We start from the raw sequence: 27,824 nt of genomic DNA, 5'->3' as shown, positions 1-27,824 counted from the left end.
TGTGCTGTGTGGCTGGATGGATCTGCTGTGCTGTGTGGCTGGATGGATCTGCTGTGCTGTGTGGCTGGATGGATCTGCTGTGTGGCTGGATGGATCTGCTGTGCTGTGTGGCTGGATGGATCTGCTGTGTGGCTGGATGGATCTGCTGTGTGGCTGGATGGATCTGCTGTGTGGCTGGATGGATCTGCTGTGTGGCTGGATGGATCAACTGTGTGGCTGGATGGATCTGCTGTGCTGTGTGGCTGGATGGATGTGCTGTGTGGCTGGATGGATGTGCTGTGTGGCTGGATGGATCAGCTGTGTGGCTGGATGGATCTGCTGTGTGTAGAGAAAAGAGAAAAGGGGAAAGGATAACGGGGGATGAAGGCTGGGGAAAGGGAAACTCCAGCAACAGTTGAAGGATGGTAAAACATACATTTTGCATGCTTGCCTGGCGCAATGGAACCAATGGAATAGTCCCTAAAGTGCAATCCCCGATCATCTGGCACTCCAGGCAGACTCAATTGAATACCCAAAGTATTTAAAATAAAACAAATCCTATTTGAACCCAGGTCTGTCACAACATAGACACATACAGCAGTATGCATTTGTGTGGTATGTGTCTGAAGCGGTACAGGACAAACATCAGCCAATCACACCTCTCCCTGAACAGAGGGAGCCAATCAGGCGCTAGAGGATACAGGCAAGAGACGGGGGACGGGTGTAGGGGAGCAGGGCCAGAATACACAAGATCAAGGGAGCCATGCAGTATAGATGGAGGTATTAGTGTCGGGAGAGGAGGAGAGAGAGGGGAGGCCGACATGAAAGAATGTGAGAGAGACGTAAGGAGGGGAGCTATGTAGATGAAGTTTTGAATATTTTCCTAAGAAACCCAATGTTGTGATTCTTGCTCTCTGGGGTCTATGTTTATTTTACTGTGCCTCATTCTGACCAGGGTCCAGAGAATCTGATAGCCCAGAGGGAGCCATGAGGCTGGGGCAGGCAGAGAGGGAGCCATGAGGCTGGGGCAGGCAGAGAGGGAGCCATGAGGCTGGGGCAGGCAGAGAGGGAGCCATGAGGCTGGGGCAGGCAGAGAGGGAGCCATGAGGCTGAGGCAGGCAGAGAGGGAGCCATGAGGCTGAGGCAGGCAGAGAGGGAGCCATGAGGCTGGGGCAGGCAGAGAGGGAGCCATGAGGCTGGGGCAGGCAGAGAGGGAGCCATGAGGCTGGGGCAGGCAGAGAGGGAGCCATGAGGCTGGGGCAGGCAGAGAGGGAGCCATGAGGCTGGGGCAGGCAGAGAGGGAGCCATGAGGCTGGGGCAGGCAGAGAGGGAGCCATGAGGCTGGGGCAGGCAGAGAGGGAGCCATGAGGCTGGGGCAGGCAGAGAGGGAGCCATGAGGCTGGGGCAGGCAGAGAGGGAGCCATGAGGCTGGGGCAGGCAGAGAGGGGAGCCATGAGGCTGAGGCAGGCAGAGAGGGAGCCATGAGGCTGGGGCAGGCAGAGAGGGGAGCCATGAGGCTGAGGCAGGCAGAGAGGGAGCCATGAGGCTGGGGCAGGCAGAGAGGGAACCATGGAGGACACAGACAGACAGACAGTGAGGTTTTGTTTCTGACTTAGAATATGTGGAGAACTACAAATACCTAGGTGTCTGGCTAGACTGTCAACTCTCCTTCCAGACTCACATTAAGCATCTCCAATCCAAAATTAAATCTATAATCGGCTTCCTATTTCACAACAAAGCATCCTTCACTCATGCTGCCAAACATACCCTCGTAAAACTGACCGTCCTACCGATCCTTGACTTCGGTGATGTCATTTACAAAATAGCCCCCAACACTCTACTCAGCAAACTGGATGCAGTCTATCACAGTGCCATTTACTTTATCACCAAAGCCCCATATACTACCCACCACTGCAACCTGTATGCTCTCGTTGGCTGGCCCTCGCTACATATTCGTCGCCAAACCCACTGGCTCCAGGTCATCTATAAGTCTTTGCTAGGTAAAGCCCCGCCTTATCTCAGCTCACTGGTCACCATAGTAGCACCCACCGGTAGCACACGCTCCAGCAGGTATATTTCACTGGTCACCCCCAAAGTCAATTCCTCTTTTGGCCGCCTTTCCTTCCAGTTCTCTGCTGCCAATGACTGGAACAGACTGCAAAAATCACTGAAGCTGGAGACTCATATCTCCCTCTCTAACTTTAAGCACCAGCTGTCAGAGCAGCTCACAGATCACTGCACCTGTACATAGCCCATCTGTAAATAGCCCATCCAACTACCTCATCCCCCATACTGTTATTTATTTAATTTATTTTGCTCCTTTGCACCTCAGCATCTCTACTTGCACACTCATCTTCTGCACATCTATCACTCCAGTGTTTAATTGCTATATTGTAATTATTTCGCCACTATGGCCTATTTATTGTGTAACTGTGTTGTTGTATGTGTCGAACTGCTTTGCTTTATCTTGGCCAGGTCGCAGTTGTAAATGAGAACTTGTTCTCAACTAGCCTACCTGGTTAAATAAAGGTGTTCTCAACTAGCCTACCTGGTTAAATAAAGGTGTTCTCAACTAGCCTACCTGGTTAAACCTGGTTAAATAAAAATTAAAGGTGAAACGTTCAGAGCAGATAGAAATGTAGAGAATAGAGCCTCAACCACCTCAACCACTGTTCCACACCTGGGTTCAAATACTATTTCAAATAATTTCAAATACTACAGAAAAGTCCTAAAAGTGAAAACCACGCCCACCTGGCACTCCAAGGCAAATGCTCATAGTATTTGTAAGATTTCGGACAGTGGTTGAACCCAGGTCTGCTATCATCCTGGGAGGAATGCAGCCGTTGAGCGTCAGCTTCTCTCCTCCTCAGGCTTGTCATTTCCTCTCTGCTGTCTCCACCGCTCTTTGCCTCCTCTCTGTTTAAACTTGAAACATTCCTGAGATGTGCTGCAGCTGAGTTTGAAAGGGAGCTTCCTCCGAGTCTCATCTGTCTACAAACACACACTCGGCCCTTGCAACGTTAGATTAAGAGGACGTTTCCCCTTTAGGAAAGCTATATATTTCCCAAGAAAAACAGGGAAAATCTCAACAGACTAGGGACTGACTGTATGTGTGGATGGAGTAAACACATAATGACACAGAACACTAGAGAGGACTTACAGTATATAACAACATGTATCTCTATGGGAGTAAGGCTTTCTTTGTTCCTACTCTCATTACACAACTAGAGTTATAACCTCTGTGCTCTCTGGGTTTGAATATGACCGTATCTATTATAAAAAGGGATGAATGTGTGGCACTGCTGGTGCTTCAGGCCAGGAGCTAGCCTAGCTAGGCTGTGGTAGAGGAGAGTATGCATGGCAACGTCTTTGTGTAACACTGTGCAAGAAGAACATGTGGCTGTAAATGAAGAGGAGCGGAGAAATGAAAGGCCTTTCTCTCTCTCCCTGCTCTCTCGCTCTCGATCCCTCTCTTTCTTCTCAAGACAGAGGAAAATGCAAGAAAACAGGGGGAACCAAAATGAGAGAGGGATGGAAAAGAAAGGTCCAACAAGCTAGGAGAAACAGAAAGAAGGGTCGGTCCTGTCACTCGTCAGTCAGGTGGAGGGCTGAGATGGGTTTAAAGGTCTAGCCTGCATGAGAGAGAGTCGTGAAGCCTCAGCAATTACAGCTTCACAGGGCCTCCCAGGCCCAGGGCCCAATGTCAAGAGCCCTTATCTCCAGCAAAAGGACAGGGCCGTGTGTGTGTGTGTGTGTGTGTGTGGGTGTGGGTGGGTGTGTGTGTGTGTGTGTGTGCGCTCACTGCAGACATCTACTAAATCACATCTATCTCCATTTGATCCCCCCCACAGAGCGGTAATTTGATCCCCCGTCACTTCTAAGATCTGAACACTGTGTCATCTTTCCCTCATTCCCCTGGCTGCGGTTCTCTAATGGTACGGCCCTCACGCTGTCCTAGCAGGGGGCAAACTCGGTCAAAACCATCAATCTCAGACAATGGGGGTCAATGAGAGAAAGAGAGGGAGAGGAAGGTTAAACATCAGAGCCTAGTGAGAGAGGCTGGATGTGAAGGCGAAGCAGACCTGATATTTGTTAAGCGCCCGTTTGAAGGAATAAGAACTCCTGACATCCATCAGGCTGGTAGTGAGAGCTGGGATAGCATGTTGGGATGTGGCCTGAGCAGGCCCTTTTCTTGTGGTGGGCCTAAAATATACCAGAGAGAGAGTTGTGTGCAGCAGCTTGCAAAGTTCGTTTCACTGTATTGCCCCATAACCCCCCCTTCACACCACTACAAAGATACTGTGGCTGCCAGAGGTTCATTGTCCCTGACAGATGTCGTAAAATCATTACCCCTCCTTCCTTTTCTTCTCTCTATTCTCTATATTGCCAGATTCATCTTTGACTGAATTCTCTGTAAGGCTGGTTCTAGTAAAGTCAGAAAGGACAGAATGTTATTTGTGTCAGACTGAAGATTCTTCGCCAACTGTGCTTTCTCCGATGTCAAGATCCATCTCTGCTTACTACTAGGTTGCATTGCACCTTGGGAGAGAAAAGCAGTTTATAATTTACATTTGTTATTATCATTCACTGGATAACAAGCTGCAAGTGTACTTGGCATGGTTACCGAAAGCCTTGATCGTACTGCAGAAGAGGGAAAACAAGTTCTTCAATTTCCTTCTCTTCCTCCCCCGTCTCTTTCATATTAGTCTCTACCTCCTCCTCTCCATCAACACTTTCCTGCTCCCTCCCTCCCTCCCTCCCTCCCTCCCTCCCTCCCTCCCTCCCTCCCTCCCTCCTCAACCCTTATAGATTCAACGGCAAGTTAAACATGTCTGGCCAACGGTGCACAACATCATAAATACTTACACAAGTAAAAACCACTCTGCATTGCATTACACACGTTGCACAACACTGTGGTTAGCAAAGCTGACATTATTATACTGTATACTTTACGAACCTAGCTCCATGTTTTCATTGACTGTATACTTCACTAACCTAGCTACATGTTGTCATTGACTGTATACTTCACTAACCTAGCTCCATGTTTTCATTGACTGTATACTTCACTAACCTAGCTCCATGTTGTCATTGACTGTATACTTCACTAACCTAGCTCCATGTTCTCATTGACTGTATACTTCACTAACCTAGCTCCATGTTTTCATTGGCTGTATACTTCACTAACCTAGCTCCATGTTTTCATTGACTGTATACTTCACTAACCTAGCTCCATGTTGTCATTGGCTGTATACTTCACTAACCTAGCTACATGTTGTCATTGACTGTATACTTTACTAACCTAGCTCCATGTTTTCATTGACTGTATACTTCACTAACCTAGCTCCATGTTGTCATTGACTGTATACTTTACGAACCTCGCTCCATGTTTTCATTGACTGTATACTTCACTAACCTAGCTCCATGTTTTCATTGGCTGTATACTTCACTAACCTAGCTCCATGTTCTCATTGACTGTATACTTCACTAACCTAGCTCCATGTTGTCATTGACTGTATACTTTACGAACCTAGCTCCATGTTTTCATTGACTGTATACTTCACTAACCTAGCTCCATGTTGTCATTGACTGTATACTTCACTAACCTAGCTCCATGTTTTCATTGACTGTATACTTCACTAACCTAGCTCCATGTTTTCATTGGCTGTATACTTCACTAACCTAGCTCCATGTTTTCATTGGCTGTATACTTCACTAACCTAGCTCCATGTTTTCATTGGCTGTATACTTCACTAACCTAGCTCCATGTTTTCATTGACTGTATACTTCACTAACCTAGCTCCATGTTGTCATTGACTGTATACTTTACTAACCTAGCTCCATGTTGTCATTGACTGTATACTTCACTAACCTAGCTCCATGTTGTCATTGACTGTATACTTCACTAACCTAGCTCCATGTTTTCATTGACTGTATACTTCACTAACCTAGCTCCATGTTCTCATTGACTGTATACTTCACTAACCTAGCTCCATGTTTTCATTGACTGTATACTTCACTAACCTAGCTCCATGTTGTCATTGACTGTATACTTCACTAACCTAGCTCCATGTTTTCATTGACTGTATACTTCACTAACCTAGCTCCATGTTGTCATTGGCTGTATACTTCACTAACCTAGCTCCATGTTTTCATTGACTGTATACTTCACTAACCTAGCTCCATGTTTTCATTGACTGTATACTTCACTAACCTAGCTCCATGTTTTCATTGACTGTATACTTCACTAACCTAGCTCCATGTTTTCATTGACTGTATACTTCACTAACCTAGCTCCATGTTGTCATTGGCTGTATACTTCACTAACCTAGCTCCATGTTTTCATTGACTGTATACTTCACTAACCTAGCTCCATGTTCTCATTGACTGTATACTTCACTAACCTAGCTCCATGTTGTCATTGACTGTATACTTCACTAACCTAGCTCCATGTTCTCATTGACTGTATACTTCACTAACCTAGCTCCATGTTCTCATTGACTGTATACTTCACTAACCTAGCTCCATGTTGTCATTGACTGTATACTTCACTAACCTAGCTACATGTTGTCATTGACTGTATACTTCACTAACCTAGCTCCATGTTTTCATTGACTGTATACTTCACTAACCTAGCTCCATGTTGTCATTGACTGTATACTTCACTAACCTAGCTCCATGTTTTCATTGACTGTATACTTCACTAACCTAGCTCCATGTTTTCATTGACTGTATACTTCACTAACCTAGCTCCATGTTGTCATTGACTGTATACTTCACTAACCTAGCTACATGTTGTCATTGACTGTATACTTCACTAACCTAGCTACATGTTTTCATTGGCTGTATACTTCACTAACCTAGCTACATGTTGTCATTGACTGTATACTTCACTAACCTAGCTACATGTTTTCATTGACTGTATACTTCACTAAACTAGCTACATGTTTTCATTGACTGTATACTTCACTAACCTAGCTCCATGTTTTCATTGACTGTATACTTCACTAACCTAGCTCCATGTTTTCATTGACTGTATACTTCACTAACCTAGCTCCATGTTTTCATTGGCTGTATACTTCACTAACCTAGCTACATGTTTTCATTGACTGTATACTTCACTAACCTAGCTCCATGTTCTCATTGACTGTATACTTCACTAACCTAGCTACATGTTGTCATTGACTGTATACTTCACTAACCTAGCTACATGTTTTCATTGGCTGTATACTTCACTAACCTAGCTCCATGTTGTCATTGACTGTATACTTTACGAACCTCGTTCCATGTTGTCATTGACTGTATACTTCACTAACCTCGCTCCATGTTTTCATTGGCTGTATACTTCACCAACCTAGCTACATGTTGTCATTGACTGTATACTTCACTAAACTAGCTCCATGTTGTCATTGACTGTATACTTCACTAAACTAGCTCCATGTTGTCATTGACTGTATACTTCACTAACCTAGCTCCATGTTTTCATTGACTGTATACTTCACTAACCTAGCTCCATGTTTTCATTGACTGTATACTTCACTAACCTAGCTCCATGTTTTCATTGACTGTATACTTCACTAACCTAGCTCCATGTTTTCATTGACTGTATACTTCACTAACCTAGCTCCATGTTTTCATTGACTGTATACTTCACTAACCTAGCTCCATGTTGTCATTGACTGTATACTTCACTAACCTAGCTACATGTTCTCATTGACTGTATACTTCACTAACCTAGCTCTATGTTTTCATTGACTGTATACTTCACTAACCTAGCTCCATGTTGTCATTGACTGTATACTTCACTAACCTAGCTCCATGTTCTCATTGACTGTATACTTCACTAACCTAGCTCCATGTTTTCATTGACTGTATACTTCACTAACCTAGCTACATGTTGTCATTGACTGTATACTTCACTAAACAAGCTACATGTTTTCATTGGCTGTATACTTCACTAACCTAGCTCCATGTTTTCATTGACTTTGCACCACACTTAAAGGTGGAGTTTCAGTTTACCAAACTATCCGGGGGTATCAACAATAAGTGTTTTCAGTGTCTTCGTGGATTGACCCGTCAGAATTCAGAAAGTCCCCCAGAACTCTCCTCTCTTTTCTTCTGTTCTACTTTACTCCCTCCATTTTCTCTCAATAATCCCTTTTCCTCCTTTTACCCATTCATCATCTGCTGCTCTCTGACCTGTCTAGGGGGGCCCTGGTTTATGGGATGGCGCTGTCATGTTGAGGGATGACCCTTACTCGGTGCATTGTGGGTAACAGGGTCCAGCTGTGGTCAGGGGGAGGGGGGCACTGACAGTGGAGTTAGGATGGGTGGTGCGTGGGGGTGCTCCTGTTTCATCTCACAGGACAGCAGCTAGGGGGATGGGGGTAAGAGGAGGGGGTCACCAGTGGGCAGATAGACCTCCACACCAGTGTTCCCATGGCTGCTGAGGTGATCATTTATGAATGTTATGTATACACGTCCCTAGTGCTGTACACTGCAGTAAATCCATAGAAACTGCTTGAGCCCAATGCTAGTGGGATGCTGCACTGCTGTAGTGAATCTAACAGGGGTAACAGTGTTATACCCTGGATGACTGATCTCTGGCTCTGTAGTAATGGAGATCAGACTGTTATTAATGCTCTAGACTACAGCATTGTTCCATTAAAAGACAAGGTCCCAGCATAAAAGGACTCTAGTAGCTAGGCACTCAGCATACTATCTCTCTCCTTAGTAACTCAGCATACTATCTCCCTCCCTAGTAACTCCCTAGTAGCCACTCATCTCTTCTTCCTAATGAAGTGTTTCCTAAACCCTCGACATTTCCACTGATTGGATGTATTCGAGAACTAGCACACCTGAATCAACTAATGAAGTGCTTGGTGATTGGTTGACCAATCAGATGTGCTTATACTGAAACACATGACATAGATGGAATGGCTAGGGGTGCTTGAGGAGAGGTTTGGGAAGCCCTGGCCTAACTAATACATCTCATTAGATAACCATCACCTGCCAGGAAAACAAAGACTTGAAAGCAATGAGCCATATTACTATTCCTAGAGGTCAGGGGTCAGAGTCAGATTGGCTGTTTCCACTGCTGTTAAAGCGACTGTGTCCTTTGTGTAACCCTCCACCAAGATAGGACAGATAACAGGGCCTGTTTGACACAGGCACACACCCATCGCACGCACACATGCAGAGACAGAAACACACACACACACCCCTGAGCCTCCTGCCCACCTACCGGCCCCACCGCCACAACAGGTGCACTTTCTGCACTCCCCCAGGGCATTTCCAAACCCAAAACCTCCAAAGTGTGTATGTACAACTCATGCGACCCAGGTTAAATCCTCTGCGCTTCAGAGCTGCCTTGGCTGCTCCATTCCCAGGGAGCGAGGCCGGGAGAGGAGAAGAGAGGCAGACGATGGCCAGGCCAGACAATAGTCGTGTGTTAGCAGATGTCTATACCGCCTCTGAGCTTTAAGGTCTGAGGTTCAGTTTAAATCCTCTCCTTTCTTTCTCTAAACATACTGCAGAGGAAGGGATTCTAGATGCCCGACAAGATCCCCTTGGATGAGATTCACACACACACTAACTCTCTGTCTTGCTCTTTGCAGATCGTATAGGTATTGACACATGGCTGCCGTTGCCTCCCTCAGTCAGCACTGATGAGGTGACCCAGCCCTGTGACCCTTGAACTTTCTGACTAATAAAATCAGTGAGGTCACAACCCACTCACATGGACACAAAGCAGGCCTCTGTTACACACCTACCATCCCTGTGGTCAATTGGCTGATTATCCAATCACAGCTCTTCATACAGACACGTGGTGAGAGACTAGCCCATTAGGCGTCTGATCTTTACCATACAAAAATATCTCATTCATACAAAGTGTGCAGAGACCAGAACAATGGATAGGTCTGTATCCTCCTTTCCTTTGTGATGGGTTTTGAACTAACGTTTGATCCCATACCCTAACACCTGTCTCTGTCTAGTGAAACAAAAACTGGTTTTCTGATCTGATTCTAGATCACATTTAAACTGGGACTATTCTTCAGATAGAGACTGTCTCTGGTAATGGAGTTCCCTGTAGCTCAGTTGGTAGAGCATGGTGCTTGCCACGCCAGGGTTGTGGGTTTGATTCCCAAGGGGGACCAGTATGAGATCAAATGTATGCACTCACTACTGTAAGTGGCTCTGGATAAGAGTGTCTGCTCAATGACTCAAATGTACAACACTGTCCTGCCCCAGTCATACACTGTATGTCAGTCAGGGACATAGAAATAGAATTACTAGATAATGAACACAATTAGATTAGAATGCTAACAAGCAGGTCTGAGGTCAGTTAGGGACAGCTACTATAAAGTAAACACTAGCTCAACACTGTGCTCAAATTACAACTGATACACTTGGTTTTCTGACTCTGGATCTGATTTAGATTGTGACTATTCTTCAGAGACTGGCTCTGGTCCTAGAAGGCTGGTTTGCTCCTGTTCCCAGGTCAGTCAGCTTTAAACAGCTACTAGCCCCCTGGCCTCTTTACTAACTGACCCATACACGCTGACCCCAAGCCTTAGAGACCACTCTGCTTGACCTGAGCACCATCTGTCACATGCCAATGTGGTGTAAAAAGGCAACCCGATGTAGACGCCTCTCTGTGGGAGAACTCTTTCTCTCTCCCTCTCTCCCTTTTTCTCTCTCTCTCGCTCCCTTTTTCTCTCTCTCTCTCCCTTTTTATTTCCCTCTCTCATTTGATGGCTTGTTGGGGAGCAGGAAGGTGCCACAGTGTTCAGCTGAACCCTGAACTCTATAGTCTTCATGTCATGAAGGAGATATTTGTCCACAAGGACCACTACTATACGGCTGTGCAGTCTGACCTGGGCTGGGATGCAGGAGGCTGGGATGCAGGAGGCTGGGATGCAGGAGGCTGGGGTTAGCAGGAGGCTGGGGTTAGCAGGAGACTGGGGTTAGCGGGAGGCTGGGGTTAGCAGGAGGCTGAGGTTAGCAGGAGGCTGGGGTTAGCAGGAGGCTGGGGTTAGCAGGAGGCTGGGGTTAGCAGGAGGCTGGGGTTAGCAGGAGGCTGGGGTTAGCAGGAGGCTGAGGTTAGCAGGAGGCTGAGGTTAGCAGGAGGCTGGGGTTAGCAGGAGGCTGGGGTTAGCAGGAGGCTGGGGTTAGCAGGAGGCTGGGGTTAGCAGCTAGTACTGCTGTATTCACATACTGTCTATACTGTCTATACACACCATTCACATACTGTCTATACTGTCTATACACATCATTCACATACTGTCTATACACACCATTCACATACTGTCTATACTGTCTATACATACCATTCACATACTGTCTATACACACCATTCACATACTGTCCATACTGTCTATACACACCATTCACATACTGTCTATACACACCATTCACATACTGTCTATACACACTATCCACATACTGTCTATACACACCATTCACATACTGTCTATAAACACCATTCACATACTGTCCATACTGTCTATACACACCATTCACATACTGTCTATACACACCATCCACATACTGTCTATACACACCATTCACATACTGTCTATACACACCATCCACATACTGTCTATACATACCATTCACATACTGTCCATACTGTCTATACATACCATTCACATACTGTCCATACTGTCTATACACACCATTCACATACTGTCTATACACACCATTCACATACTGTCTATACACACCATCCACATACTGTCTATACATACCATTCACATACGGTCTATACTGTCTATACACACCATTCACATACTGTCCATACTGTCTATACACACCATTCACATACTGTCTATACACACCATTCACATACTGTCTGTACACACCATTCACATACTGTCCATACTGTCTATACACACCATTCACATACTGTCCATACTGTCTATACACACCATTCACATACTGTCTATACACACCATTCACATACTGTCTATACTGTCTATACATACCATTCACATACTGTCTATACACACCATTCACATACTGTCCATACTGTCTATACACACCATTCACATACTGTCTATACTGTCTATACACACCATTCACATACAGTCCATACTGTCTATACTGTCTATACATACCATTCACATACTGTCTATACACACCATTCACATACTGTCTATACACACCATTCACATACTGTCCATACTGTCTATACTGTCTATACATACCATTCACATACTGTCTATACACACCATTCACATACTGTCTATACACACCATTCACATACTGTCTATACACACCATTCACATACTGTCTATACACACCATTCACATACTGTCCATACTGTCTATACACACCATTCACATACTGTCTATACACACCATTCACATACTGTCTATACCGTCTATACACACCATTCACATACTGTCCATACTGTCTATACACACCATTCACATACTGTCCATACTGTCTATACACACCATTCACATACTGTCTATACACACCATTCACATACTGTCTATACACACCATCCACATACTGTCTATACACACCATTCACATACTGTCTGTACATACCATTCACATACTGAACATATGTATTTATATTTCGCAACATTTCTACAATTCTATGCATTTTTTCATGGTGTTTTGTACTGTGTATTTAAATACTGTATTCTTCGCATAGCTCATTCTAATATTTCTACATTGCATTTTAGTTACACTGTTTATACACACGGTGTATTTTTTAATATACTGGGTTATTGATATATCTCACTCTAATGTATTTACTGCTGTACATATCATTGTGGGTATATCTCGTGTAAATTCCTCCTGTGTAGATGTGGATTACTGTTACAGTGCTATTTGGGTTAATTAGATTCGTTCTGACGTTTCAAATGTTGTCAAATGTTTTTGGGGCATCATTTGTGTACTTGTTGACTTTTACTACATTTTACTACATTGTTAGGAACTAGTGACATAAGCATTTCACTGAACACCGCTATAACATCTGCTAAAGTGTGTGCGTGACCAACACATTTGATTTGATCCTATAATAGAACTAGTAACTCTGTAATGAAGAGGCTGTAAGTGTATGGGTACAGGGAAAGCACTTGTCCGTTGTCGGTTTTCAATCATGCAAACCAGCAGGTGTACATTCTTCTGGTGTCAGTGAGTATGTGGTTTGTGCCTGTGTGTGTTTGTGCTGGGTGTGAGTGTCAGAGGATGGTGTGTACTTGTCTTCATGATGTGTGTGTTTGAGTATCGTGTGTGTGTGTGTGTGTGTGTCAGGGATTAGTTAGAGGCAGCTCAACCTGTTCCGTGGCCGTGTGCTGACACACAAGGCAGGTGTGATGTGCACACTCCAATCTCTCTCTCCCTCCCTCCCTCCATACCTTGTTTTCATCATCCTGTATTTACCTCTAGTTTATTGTTACATGTCTTTGAATGAAACACTGATTCATCATCACCCCCTGATATTACTGCTACGATTAACTATTTATCTTGACTTAAGTTCAACTTATTTTCAACTTCAAAGGCTATCCAGGAGATCAAACATAGTTTTGATCAGGGATTTACCTGACTCCCAATTCTGCTTTCTCTCTCTTAGTAGAGAATAGTATTTATTTTTTGGGACCCTGTTGCTCGGTGTTTCTAGAAAAAGAGGGTCTGAACCTCCAGATTTCTCTCCTGGTCAAATAGAGCCGTGTGTATTTTTTAAGAATCAGTATATTCAGATACTGAAGATGTACATGTATGTTTACATTCAGTCCTACCCTTGTCCCTCTGTTCAACAGTCAAATGTAGATTGAAGGTACCTATGACTGAATATGTATGGTCACATTCAGTTTGACCTTTCTCCCTCTGAACCCTGAACGTCTACTGTCAGAAACAAAGGTCAAGTCAACAAAAGCTAAGGGTTTGTGACACATCCAGTCCGTGGGCGGACAGACGGACAAACAAACACACACTCTCTGAGTGGTTCTGTCACCGTGTCCCTCTGTCTGGTTGTCCTTCCCTCTGGCTACATGCGCCACTGTCCCCCGCCCTATCATGTCACCTCCTACCAAATACCTCTGTCACCCCATGTCTCCAGAGAGGATTTACCCTGCAGTGTGCCAATCACATTTCTGTCACCACAGCCTCTGCCGCCGCCGTAGCACACACACACACACACACACACACACACACACACACACACACACACACACACACACACACACACACACGTCTCATAATGAACCTGTAGTTATTTAGGAGCAGCAGGTAACAAGCAGTAGCATTCTTTCACCTCCACGTCACCAAAAATGTAAAATAGGTCTGCACATTTACCTCAAATGTTAACAGATATAGAGGCTGTGGAGAAATCAGGATTTCCAGTGAGTTGATAATGATCTGATGATGAACTCTCTACGTTCCAGCTGATGTGATACTTGACTAATGTGAAAGTCAGTGGACATGGCATCATGTCCTGTGTAACCTGGACAGGCTGTCTGAAGTACACAGTCTCACACACCCCATCAACATACACTGAGACACACATGTATGAATCATCCTCAGCCTCATAGCACATCTGTGTTCACACCTGTTCATCCCCCGTTGCCCTGTTTTCTCTCCTGTCTGTGTTTCTTCTGAAGGTGTTCTTCAGGACACCAGTAACCTCTCCTCCGTCTGTCTAGTGGCTGTCAGGGGGGTTGTAGAGGTATAGACAGGGCAAACATCCACGCAGAAAGGGAACCAACTCTCTCTCTCACACACGCACGCACGCACGCACGTACATGTCTCTCTCTACCAATGAGCCGTGTCGTAGCAGGTACGGGCGAGGGAGGGACAGAAAGTCAGTATGTATTTTCCTCCAGGGGACAATGACGTTAAATTGACTTGAAGGATAAACGTCACAGTACACCTCTTCATAGAACACTGAAGGGATTTGTGTCAATCAGCTGGAGATGCTGCTGCTGTTCTGGTTCTTGTCTTGAAGGTGTTTTAACAGAAAGCTCACTGTTGTCCTGTAGGAGGTCTATGACAGTAAAGAATGCCACAGATGCCAGAGATGGGACAATGTGTGACACTAGGGACACAATGGTGACAGTGTCACTGTGAGGATGACAGTAGCAGTACATTGTTTAGTCACTTGGCCGTCGGCCTGGCGATTTACAAGATCATTTATTAAACTTGTCGTCACTGTTTCCAATTTAGATCAATCTGTAGAGTTTCTCTAGGTCTGTGTTTTCCTGTCCTGGTCCTGGGGACCCATAGGGGGGCCCTAGCACTAACACACCTGATTCAAGTAATGAAAGCCTTGATGATTCCTTGAATCAAGTGTGTTAGTGCTCGTAATGAAAGCCTTGATGAGATGATTCGTTGAATCAAGTGTGTTAGTGCTCGTAATGAAAGCCTTGATGAGATGATTCGTTGAATCAAGTGTGTTAGTGCTTGTAATGAAAGCCTTGATGAGATGATTCGTTGAATCAAGTGTGTTAGTGCTCGTAATGAAAGCCTTGATGAGATGATTCGTTGAATCAAGTGTGTTAGTGCTCGTAATGAAAGCCTTGATGAGATGATTTGTTGAATCAAGTGTGTTAGTGCTCGTAATGAAAGCCTTGATGATGAGATGATTCGTTGAATCAAGTGTGTTAGTGCTAGTAATGAAAGCCTTGATGATGAGATGATTCCTTGAATCAAGTGTGTTAGTGCTCGTAATGAAAGCCTTGATGAGATGATTTGTTGAATCAAGTGTGTTTAGTGCTTGTAATGAAAGCCTTGATGATGAGATGATTCCTTGAATCAAGTGTGTTAGTGCTAGGGTAACCACAACTTTTGGTGTGGCTATTGCAAATGGAATTAGTTGTTGTTGCTAACTTAATTGTCACTGTGTCTTATCAATCTGTGGAGGAGAGGCACATGTGTATGTTGATGTGAGTTATGTAGGTCCAGGTGGGGACATTGACTACATCAGTCATCTGAATCCAATCACCTCTCTCTCCACGTCTCTCTAGGATCTGAGTAGTCATGACGTCACATGGTGTATGTAGTCTGATCTGGAGGCTGAGAGAGGGATCTGGCTTGTAGACAGTAGTGTGTCTGTGTCATTGTGTCAGTAGAGGACAGTGTAGGGTTCTCACAGCTACACATTTACACTTTCGTTCCTCATTCTTTGACAATAAGCCTGTGTTTACAGACCTATCTACCTGTTTTACAGGTCTGTAGTTTACTGTACTGTAGAAATGACTGTCTGTGATTTTAAGCCATTCTAGCCTTGGGGCTTTATCCCATAAAACATACACACACGCACACAGATAAATTATGACAAGAAGATCTCTTTGGCTGATTTAAACTGTCACAAAAGAATGCATTGTGAGAAGACATCTCGCTGTGTTGGTCACTTGCCAGGGCCTCCTAGCTCAACCAACCGCCTCTAACGTCCCCCTGTCAGCTTGGCTTGTCCCGGGGTGGCCTCGCCTGCCTCCTGAGCTCACTGCTGCCTGCTTCTGCCGGGGCTGCCTCTACTCTGTAGCTGAGAGATCTTTCAACAAGGTTATATCACCGTGACCCTGGAACACTGCAATTAACGTGCAACAGGTGTGCCGTGCTCTCTGGGTTAGATATGGGAGAGATTCCTCAAGAAAACAACCATATGAGAGAGAGAGATCTGCCTGCGGAGGCTGGAGCGCTAACACACACCACTGCCTGGTCATGTGTTGCACATGGCGCTCCACTTTAAACAACCCACCACTGAATTCAATTTGAGAGCTATTCCCCCCGAGCCTCCTCGTGCCCTCCATCTGGAGAGGTGAGAGACGGGGCCCTTGGTGAGGTTTTGGGAGATCTCTGTGTGTGTGTTTGCACACAGATGGAATCCACATGTGTTCTATGGGTTAGTCCCACTGTCTTGTTGTTAATGCTGAGTAGAGAGAGAGACACCATGGTACATCACTCCTGCTTCATATTGTAAAACCCCCAGAGAGGAGAACTACCCGTCCCTTCACACAGTGTCCAGGTGTTTCTGGACGTAGTCTTCCAGACACTGTGTTTGTGTTGGTTGTCACTCTGTTGTACAGCCTATAGAGGGGCTCTGTCAGACCCGTCCAGGAGCAGATACATGTCCTCAGTGATGGAGCAGACAGACCCTCCCTAGTCTCTATGATCTCAGCCCTGTCATGGCCCCCTACGCTCCATGGTTTGGAGACACACACATACATACACACTTCTTCTAGTTCAGGAATGTGTGTCTGGTTGGAACGCTGCTGGGTTGTAAATAATTCACTATCTAGTGAGAGAGGGTTTGTGTCAACACATAGTCTTCTGGCTGCTTCTACCTTAATCCTGTCGTTTTAACATCAAAGCTCCAACGCACTGCCTCAAATTACAGCACACAGTGACATCCTGTCTCACTGCCTGTCTGTCTGTCTGCCTGCCTGCCTGCCTGTCTGCCTGCAGTACATGTGTGTGTTTGTCTGTCCACAAGTCTGCTCTCCAGAGTGGGGCTAATGTGTGTGTCTGTGTGTGTGTCTGTGTGCAATCACTTACTGCATGCCTCACTCTGTATCGCTCCCTTTCACTCTGTCTCTCTATGTCTCTCTGTCTCTCTCTGAGGTTTGAGGAGTGGGGAGGAGGGAAAGGTAGAGGTGGTTGTAAGGAAATTAGTGAGTGTACTAATGATTCCAGACCCCACAGGCCTTGAGCAGTGGGCTGTGTTCTGGGTCAGAAAGGAGAGGAGGGGGGAGAAAAGCACACTTTCCAAGCCTGCACAGTCCCTGTCAGACCTTAACAACAGCCCCCGCTGCCCCAGAGCCTGACTGCTGGACCAGACCACAGCTTGACCCAGACACACTCCCCCTGCCTCACATAATAGACCATCCCAGCTGGATCAGACACACTCCCCCTCCATCTATAATGGACCGGCCCAGGGGGGTGGAGAGGGGCAATTATCACCAGTGATTGAATAAGCCTCCCCTGCCTGCACTTTTATAGACCATCACACACATACACACACACACACACACACACACACACACACACACACACACACACACACACACACACCAGGCAGCCATGCAAACCAGGCAGCCATGCCCCCCCCCCCCCCCCCCATACACGCACACACACGCACACACTCACCCTCCATACTTCCTCAACAGCTCTCTCTGCTCAGTAAATAGCATGTGTGTGCTCTCAGTCCTTGTTGTAGGTAGATAGACAACTTCTCATTGAGGGACTCAGTCAAGTGTGAAGAGGACTCATGAGGAAGGAATGTGTTGAGGTTAACACTATCAACAGCCAAGTGTGCTTTCTGGAAACTTTGAATGCAATCATTCAACAGGATGTTTCCTCATTCAGAAATGTGCCAAAAATGTTACCCTATGATACTTCTGGAGTGAACTAAAAACCTATCTGTTGACAAACTTGTATCATCTTGTTTCATATGGAAGTGTTAGTAGTCGTATTTCTGGTAGTATAGCAACTTAACTACTCTGTCATATGAACATTGAAGAGGAGTGAAATGGACGGTCAAACAATTAACCCTTAACTTACCCACTCAACAAGATGCCTCCTCCTGTTTCACTTCACTTTGACTGGGGTGGTGGTGGTGTCCCCTCTATCTGTAGACAACACAACAGAACAAACACATTAACACACACACTGTATTTGTGACTGACCAATCATCTTGACCGTTGAGGTGTGGTCAGAACCCACAGACTAGCTCTTGAAGTTAAGGTAGGTACAGTAGTTTAACTCACCTCTTTTGGGGATTGTTTTAGTTATGGTTGACCAGACCTTTTTTCTCCACATCACCCCACAACAACCCCCATCTCCTTCCCTCCCAGCTCCAGTCCTGCTCTCCACACCACCCCACAACAACCCCCATCTCCTTCCCTCCCAGCTCCAGTCCTGCTCTCCACACCATCCCACAACAACCCCCATCTCCTTCCCTCCCAGCTCCAGTCCTGCTCTCCACACCACCCTACAACAACCCCCATCTCCTTCCCTCCCAGCTCCAGTCCTGCTCTCCACATCACCCCACAACAACCCCCATCTCCTTCCCTCCCAGCTCCAGTCCTGCTCTCCACATCACCCCACAACAACCCCCATCTCCTTCCCTCCCAGCTCCAGTAATGCTCTCCACACCACACCACAACAACCCCCATCTCCTTCCCTCCCAGCTCCAGTAATGCTCTCCACACCACCCCACAACAACCCCCATCTCCTTCCCTCCCAGCTCCAGTCCTGCTCTCCACATCACCCCACAACAACCCCCATCTCCTTCCCTCCCAGCTCCAGTCCTGCTCTCCACATCACCCCACAACAACCCCCATCTCCTTCCCTCCCAGCTCCAGTCCTGCTCTCCACACCACCCTACAACAACCCCCATCTCCTTCCCTCCCAGCTCCAGTCCTGCTCTCCACATCACCCCACAACAACCCCCATCTCCTTCCCTCCCAGCTCCAGTCCTGCTCTCCACATCACCCCACAACAACCCCCATCTCCTTCCCTCCCAGCTCCAGTAATGCTCTCCACACCACACCACAACAACCCCCATCTCCTTCCCTCCCAGCTCCAGTAATGCTCTCCACACCACCCCACAACAACCCCCATCTCCTTCCCTCCCAGCTCCAGTCCTGCTCTCCACATCACCCCACAACAACCCCCATCTCCTTCCCTCCCAGCTCCAGTCCTGCTCTCCACATCAACCCACAACAACCCCCATCTCCTTCCCTCCCAGCTCCAGTAATGCTCTCCACACCACCCCACAACAACCCCCATCTCCTTCCCTCCCAGCTCCAGTCCTGCTCTCCACATCACCCCACAACAACCCCCATCTCCTTCCCTCCCAGCTCCAGTCCTGCTCTCCACATCAACCCACAACAACCCCCATCTCCTTCCCTCCCAGCTCCAGTAATGCTCTCCACACCACCCCACAACAACCCCCATCTCCTTCCCTCCCAGCTCCAGTCCTGCTCTCCACATCACCCCACAACAACCCCCATCTCCTTCCCTCCCAGCTCCAGTCCTGCTCTCCACACCACCCCACAACAACCCCCATCTCCTTCCCTCCCAGCTCCAGTCCTGCTCTCCACACCACCCCACAACAACCCCCATCTCCTTCCCTCCCAGCTCCAGTCCTGCTCTCCACATCACTCCACAAGCTGAACAGGAAGTGGTGTTGTTTTAACGTGCTGCATTCCAGCGCCGTATGGGAGGGGTGCGAGGAGGGAGGTAGGGAGCGTGCTGAGCGGCAGCAGGCCGTGTGGCGTATGAGGCGTTCTGGCACGGGGAGCGAGAGGATGAACGACCGAACCAGACAACGATAGAATGACAGAGGAAGTGACAGAGGGAGGAAGGAAAAGGAGAGCAAGAAGGCAGGCTGTCTTCTGTCAGACTGGCAGGGTAACATGGTAGGACAGTAGTTTAACACAGCTACAGAACTTAGTGAGTGAAGGCAGGGTATCATGGTAGGACAGTAGTTTAACACAGCTACAGTACTTAGTGAGTGAAGGCAGGGTATCATAGTAGGACAGTAGTTTAACACAGCTACGTGGTTCAATGTGTGTGTGTTCTTTACAGGGTTCTGTGTGAACCAGGTTATATCCTATGTATTTAGATGGCTGTGCATTGACTGCTGATGTGTGACTTTATGGATGTGTGACTTTGAATAACAGTAGATTTGACCCCCTGCCTGGCACACATTACTGTGAGCCTCACAAAGTACACAGTGTAACTGTAATTCATACAGATGTTTGATACTCTCCCAAAGCCAAACCAGTAAAGTGACACTGACAGAACGGCGTTATAAACCTGTTTGTGTAATTAATGAGTGTACCTGTGTTTCTTTGTGCTCTTGTCCGCCACTCGCAAGTAACACACACACTATACCGTCTCAGCTGATCGTATCGGGCTGTGTGTGTGTGTGACGCCAGAGACTGACTGTTGACAACAACATTGCTGTCAGCATCAAAAGGACACAACAGCTCCAATAACACATTTTCATCATAACGCTCCTCAGGCGACAGCGCTGATGGAAGGGCAGCCTGTTTGTGTGTGTCTGTCTTTTCATGTTGACTTCTAATGTAATTTAGAGACTTAGAGACTATGTCTCTATGTCCACTTCATGAGTTCATCACAAACCCTGTGTTTGTGTTATTCTCCATCAGACCTGGGTTCAAATACGATTTGAAATCATTTAAAATACTGTATCTGTGTTTTGATGTATCTTGCCTGTTGGAATGGAACCAATAGAAAAGTATTGAAATGGCAAACTGCAAGCCCCGCCCACCTGGCCCTCCAGGCAAGCTAAAACAAACTGCAAGCCCCGCCCACCTGGCCCTCCAGGCAAGCTAAAACAAACTGCAAGCCCCGCCCACCTGGCCCTCCAGGCAAGCTAAAACAAACTGCAAGCCCCGCCCACCTGGCCCTCCAGGCAAGCTAAAACAAATGCTCAAAGTATTTGAACGATTTTGAATAGTATTTGAATCCAAGTCCAACTTTGGGAATTGGATTGAACCAAACTGCTTGATGTAGAGGTGACTGGTGCTGAGAGTCGTTAGACCCTGGGGCTTCCTCAACAACATATTCAGAAAAACAAGTTGTTTTTCTCCAGTATCCTTGCACCACAGTCATCCAGAAACCTTGTCATTCAGTCAAGCGTTCATAAAGGTGTGAAACAAGGAGATGTCTCCAAGAGCACACAGTCTAACCAGAGACTACACTGTATACACCAACACCAGAGACTACACTGCACACACCAACACCAGAGACTACACTGCACACACCAACACCAGAGACTACACTGCACACACCAACACCAGAGACTACACTGTATACACCAACACCAGAGACTACACTGCACACACCAACACCAGAGACTACACTGTATACACCAACACCAGAGACTACACTGCACACACCAACACCAGAGACTACACTGTATACACCAACACCAGAGACTACACTGCACACACCAACACCAGAGACTACACTGTACACACCAACACCAGAGACTACACTGTACACACCAACACCAGAGACTACACTGTATACACCAACACAGAGACTACACTGTACACACCAACACCAGAGACTACACTGTACACACCAACACCAGAGACTACACTGTACACACCAACACCAGAGACTACACTGTACAGTATACACCGACACCAGAGACGACACTGTATACACCAACACCAGAGACTACACTGTATACACCAACACCAGAGACTACACTGTACACACCAACACCAGAGACTACACTGTACACACCAACACCAGAGACTACACTGTACACACCAACACCAGAGACTACACTGCACACACCAACACCAGAGACTACACTGTACACACCAACACCAGAGACTACACAGTATACACCAACACAGAGACTACACTGTACAGTATACACCAACACCAGAGACTACACTGTATACACCAACACAGAGACCAACTCTGACTCACCCTCTGGCTTACAGTCACACAGTTAAATACACACTCACAATCATGGTGAAGAACGCACACACACACACACACACACACACCGTTTCCGTCTGAAAATAGTCCCCGGTTGCAGGGTTTGTCTTTTTGGCTTGGTGTTTGTGGGCTTCTTCAGACATGGATGTGTGCATGTGTTTATTTATCTATGGGAGTGACTGAGGCAGTGCAGATTCAGCTGTGTGTGTGTGTATGTGTGTGTGTGGGTGCTAGGTTGTGTAGGTCATCTCTGTTAGGCCATATATCACTGCTAGGTCGTGTAGGTCATCACTGCTAGGTCGTGTAGGTCATCACTGCTAGGCCGTGTAGGTCATCTCTGCTGACCTCAACACAGAGTCATGTGGTTCTGGTCTGGGTGATACCGACCTCAAGACTAAATATTTACCATCTAAAAATAGGAGTACAGCCCTGAAAACAGATGTACTCAACAACTCAGAATAGACACATAGAGACTAAATCAATCTTTGAAGTCTCTGTCCATCTCTGACCCATCACCACTTCACTCTCCATCTCATCTCTGACCCATCACCTCTTCACTCTCCATCTCATCTCTGACCCATCACCTCTTCACTCTCCATCTCTAACCCATCACCTCTTCACTCTCCATCTCTAACCCATCACCTCTTCACTCTCCATCTCTAACCCATCACCACTTCACTCTCCATCTCATCTCTAACCCATCACCACTTCACTCTCCATCTCATCTCTAACCCATCACCACTTCACTCTCCATCTCATCTCTAACCCATCACCTCTTCACTCTCCATCTCTAACCCATCACCACTTCACTCTCCATCTCATCTCTAACCCATCACCACTTCACTCTCCATCTCATCTCTAACCCATCACCTCTTCCCTCTCCATCTCATCTCTAACCCATCACCACTTCACTCTCCATCTCATCTCTAACCCATCACCTCTTCACTCTCCATCTCATCTCTAACCCATCACCACTTCACTCTCCATCTCATCTCTAACCCATCACCACTTCACTCTCCATCTCATCTCTAACCCATCACCACTTCACTCTCCATCTCATCTCTAACCCATCACCTCTTCACTCTCCATCTCTAACCCATCACCACTTCACTCTCCATCTCATCTCTAACCCATCACCACTTCACTCTCCATCTCATCTCTAACCCATCACCACTTCACTCTCCATCTCATCTCTAATCCATCACCACTTCACTCTCCATCTCATCTCTGACCCATCACCACTTCACTCTCCATCTCTAACCCATCACCACTTCACTCTCCATCTCATCTCTGACCCATCACCACTTCACTCTCCATCTCATCTCTGACCCATCACCACTTCACTCTTCATCTCATCTCTAACCCATCACCACTTCACTCTCCATCTCATCTCTAACCCATCACCACTTCACTCTCCATCTCATCTCTGACCCATCACCACTTCACTCTCCATCTCTAACCCATCACCACTTCACTCTCCATCTCATCTCTGACCCATCACCACTTCACTCTCCATCTCATCTCTAACCCATCACCACTTCACTATCCATCTCATCTCTAACCCATCACCTCTTCACTCTACATCTCTAACCCATCACCACTTCACTCTCCATCTCATCTCTAACCCATCACCACTTCACTCTCCATCTCATCTCTAACCCATCACCACTTCACTATCCATCTCTAACCCATCACCTCTTCACTCTCCATCTCTAACCCATCACCACTTCACTCTCCATCTCTAACCCATCACCTCTTTACTCTCCATCTCTAACCCATCACCACTTCACTCTTCATCTCATCTCTGACCCATCACCACTTCACTCTCCATCTCATCTCTAACCCATCACCACTTCACTATCCATCTCTAACCCATCACCTCTTCACTCTCCATCTCTAACCCATCACCTCTCCATCGCATCTCTAACCCATCACCACTTCACTCTCCATCGCATCTCTAACCCATCACCTCTTCACTCTCCATCGCATGTCTAACCCATCACCTCTTCACTCTCCATCGCATGTCTAACCCATCACCTCTTCACTCTCCATCTCTAACCCATCACCACTTCACTCTTCATCTCATCTCTGACCCATCACCACTTCACTCTCCATCTCATCTCTAACCCATCACCACTTCACTATTCATCTCTAACCCATCACCTCTTCACTCTCCATCTCTAACCCATCACCTCTCCATCGCATGTCTAACCCATCACCTCTTCACTCTCCATCTCATGTCTAACCCATCACCTCTTCACTCTCCATCTCTAACCCATCACCACTTCACTCTTCATCTCATCTCTGACCCATCACCACTTCACTCTCCATCTCTAACCCATCACCACTTCACTCTCCATCTCATCTCTGACCCATCACCACTTCACTCTCCATCTCATCTCTAACCCATCACCACTTCACTCTCCATCTCATCTATAACCCATCACCTCTTCACCCTCCATCTCATCTCTAACCCATCACCTCTTCACTCTCCATCTCATCTCTAACTCATCACCTCTTCACTCTCCATCTCATCTCTAACCCATCACCACTTCACTCTCCATCTCATCTCTAACCCATCACCTCTTCACTCTCCATCTCTGACCCATCACCTCTTCACTCTCCATCTCATCTCTAACCCATCCCCACTTCACTCTCCATCTCTAACCCATCACCTCTTCACACTCCATCTCATTTCTGACCCATCACCTTTTCACTCTCCATCTCATCTCTAACCCATCTCTCTCTCATCTCTCCCTCTCGCTCCCTCTCTCTCTCATCTCTCATCTCTCTCTCTTTCTCGACTGTCTCTCTCTCAAATTTCCTCCTACTCCCTCTGTCTCTTTCTGTTTCTCTCCTTAGTCCTCCACCACGATCTCTCTCTCTCTCTCTCTCTCTCCCACTCTCTCCCTCTCTCTCTCGACTGTTGACTGTCCCAGTTCTCTCTTCCTGTCTGTGTGACTTATGACTTCAGTCCTCCCCAGGCTGTTGAGAGCAAAGCAGTGTGGCGTTAAAGTTTCAACCAGAGGCAACATGTCCACATTAGAAACAACAAGATCCCCATATTGAAGATGGCCTGTGTGGGATACATGGAGCGAAGTAGAGAAAACACTGGATGCTGTCCGATGTTGATGTTTGATTTTTCAATAGTCACCCTTAGGACTTCTAAGATTCTTAGAAAGAGTCTTCTGCTGATTTAATATGTGACCTGACTAGTCCTGACTTGTATCACAATCACAACTGGGTCATGTTCATTAGGGCACAGCATAGCAAAGTATTTAGAAATGGAGAATGGAAACAAGCGTTTCTTAATGGACAAACTCTGATAGAACTTGCCAGTTTTGTCTTCAGTTTTGTGCCTTGTGAATACGACCAGGTTTTACTGACGTTGATCCTATAATACGGTTGAAGTTTAGTTTTACACACACTTCTCTGTGCGTATGGTAGCTGATAACGCCGCTATTAGCAGTGACTGAAATAGACCCTGGGGAAACGAGGGGCCAAGGACCTCAAACATACAGTGACTCAACCAGAGCTGGTGTGTATGTGTTTATGGTAAACGCGTGTGTGTGTGCGTGCGTGTGTGTGTGTACTAGTCAGCACTTCCTGTGATTTCAGTTGTGCCTACTGACCCTAAGGCAGACACAGTAGCAGCAGCAGCACATCAGCTAACCATTCCCCTAATCATTACTCTTTAACTTATCATTAAATCTATTTGTGGGTAAACGTTACGAGTTAATGTTCATCTGACCATTTGTTTCTTTAGTTGAACTTCCATTAGTCATTAATACCAATGATTAAATATCTGACCCTCCAGTCAAGGTTTAAGGCTGGGGTCACACTAAACTAAGTATGAGTGTTCTTTGTGTGTGCAGGCCTAGTCACTGTTTGTAGTGACCGTTGCAGTCCCTTCTCTCTTAATCTATTTCTCTCTCTTCCCCTCCTCTCTTCCCCCCTCTCTCCCTCCTCTCTTCCCCTCCTTTCTCCCTCCTCTCTTCCCCTCCTCTCTCCCCCCTCTCTTCCCCTCCTCTCTCCCCCTCTCTCTCATTCCCTCTCTTCCCCTCCTCTCTCCCTCCCCTCTTCCCCTCCTCTCTCCCCCCTCTCTTCCCCTCCTCTCTTCCCATCCTCTCTCCCCCCTCTCTCCCCCTCTCTCTCCCCCCTCTCTTCCCCTCTCTCCCCCCCCTTTCTCTCATTCCCTCTCTCCCTGAATTCCCCCACCTTTAAGTTTCTCCAGCCACTACCATTTTAGCCTGGGTGGGTACCAGTCTGTTTGTGTCATCATGCCAAACATGACAAGAGTTGATAGCATGATATGATAGCACCAACAGATCTGGGACAAAGCTACTACTCTCCATCCCTCTTTGACCATCCAAATCTCTCTCTCCTTCCTCTACCCCCCCCCCCCCCCCCCCACACACACACACACTCTCTCTCCATCTCTCTCTCTCTCTCTTCCCATCTCTCTGGTTCAAGGCTCATTTGCTAATGACAGTGTTGGCCCGAGGTAATTACAACCTTAGATTATGAGTCGTTTATCTTTTTTTACGGCCTCACTGAAACATGGCAATTTGCGGTGGCTCTCTGGGATGTGCTCGCTCGCTCTCTCTCTCTCCCCCTTGTCCTCTCTCTCGTTCCCGCTCTCTCGATCCCTCTCTTGCCTTTTCTCTCTGGCCCCAGTTCTCACTTTTGGTTAGTGGCCGTTTTTCAGATTTTTGCCATTTTCCATGTACTTCGAGAAAGAGGGAACGAGAGAGGAGGAGAAAAAATAGGTTGATTCCAGTCAAAAGGCTGAGAGGGCAGTTTCTGAATCTGAACGTCTGTCTTTCCAACTGTAATTCAGTCTTTCAGGGGGAACATCTGTCTCGGAGCCCCATCTCTCCTCTTCAAACGCGAATTCTGAGCGTTGGCAAGAGGGAGTGTGTGAGACAGGAGTTATTTGCGGTTTGCGTTCGGCTCAAGCCAGGCTCCGCTTGTAGCCTTTGCGTGCTCGTGTATATTTATACAGAGTTTTTGAAGTGGTTCTTGGGAACGCATCATTTGGCTGGAGCGGCTTGAGTCTTCTTCAATTTGGCTTGGCGGGCAAACACCGTGAGGGGATCGGTTTGCTTTTCGCATACCGCCGGGTCAGCATTGATGTGCGAGGCCTTTTGAAGAGATTAAAGCCAGGGGCTTTTTTAAGCGCCCTGCCCAAGAAAGCTGCTCTAACTCTGGGACGTCAACAGTGGCTCGCCCTGTGTATTGTGGAACACCTGATTCTGGTGGTGGGATTGAGGCCTACATTGAACTCATTGTGACACTGTGACTGTAGCTAAGATCCAAATAAACACACACACACACACAACCAAATGTGTGTGTAGGCACAAACACACTCCAAACATGCTGATTGTAACACATGCACTCCGA

General features: G+C 46.6%; 2 protein-coding genes across 3 annotated transcripts in view; one reads left to right on the top strand and one right to left on the bottom strand.

The window, feature by feature from the left end:
- Window positions 1-27,824, bottom strand: part of vasnb (vasorin b) — a 438,263-nt gene that overhangs the window by 13,243 nt on the left and 397,196 nt on the right. Inside the window, exon 2 of one of the 2 annotated variants that reach the window (XM_036941758.2) lies at window positions 18,492-18,559. The exons of the other annotated variant lie outside the window; for it this stretch is intronic. The gene's annotated coding sequence lies outside the window, so the exon portion shown is untranslated. The remainder of the gene's footprint in view (window positions 1-18,491; window positions 18,560-27,824) is intronic. 2 annotated transcript variants of the gene reach the window in all.
- Window positions 1-27,824, top strand: part of coro7 (coronin 7) — a 270,650-nt gene that overhangs the window by 161,659 nt on the left and 81,167 nt on the right. The window lies entirely within an intron of this gene.

This window comes from Oncorhynchus mykiss, chromosome 13, assembly GCF_057628025.1.
Source record: "Oncorhynchus mykiss isolate SJ-2025 chromosome 13, ASM5762802v1, whole genome shotgun sequence".
Classification (NCBI taxonomy): Eukaryota; Metazoa; Chordata; class Actinopteri; order Salmoniformes; family Salmonidae; genus Oncorhynchus; species Oncorhynchus mykiss.
This window is presented reverse-complemented; position numbering and strand designations above follow the sequence as displayed.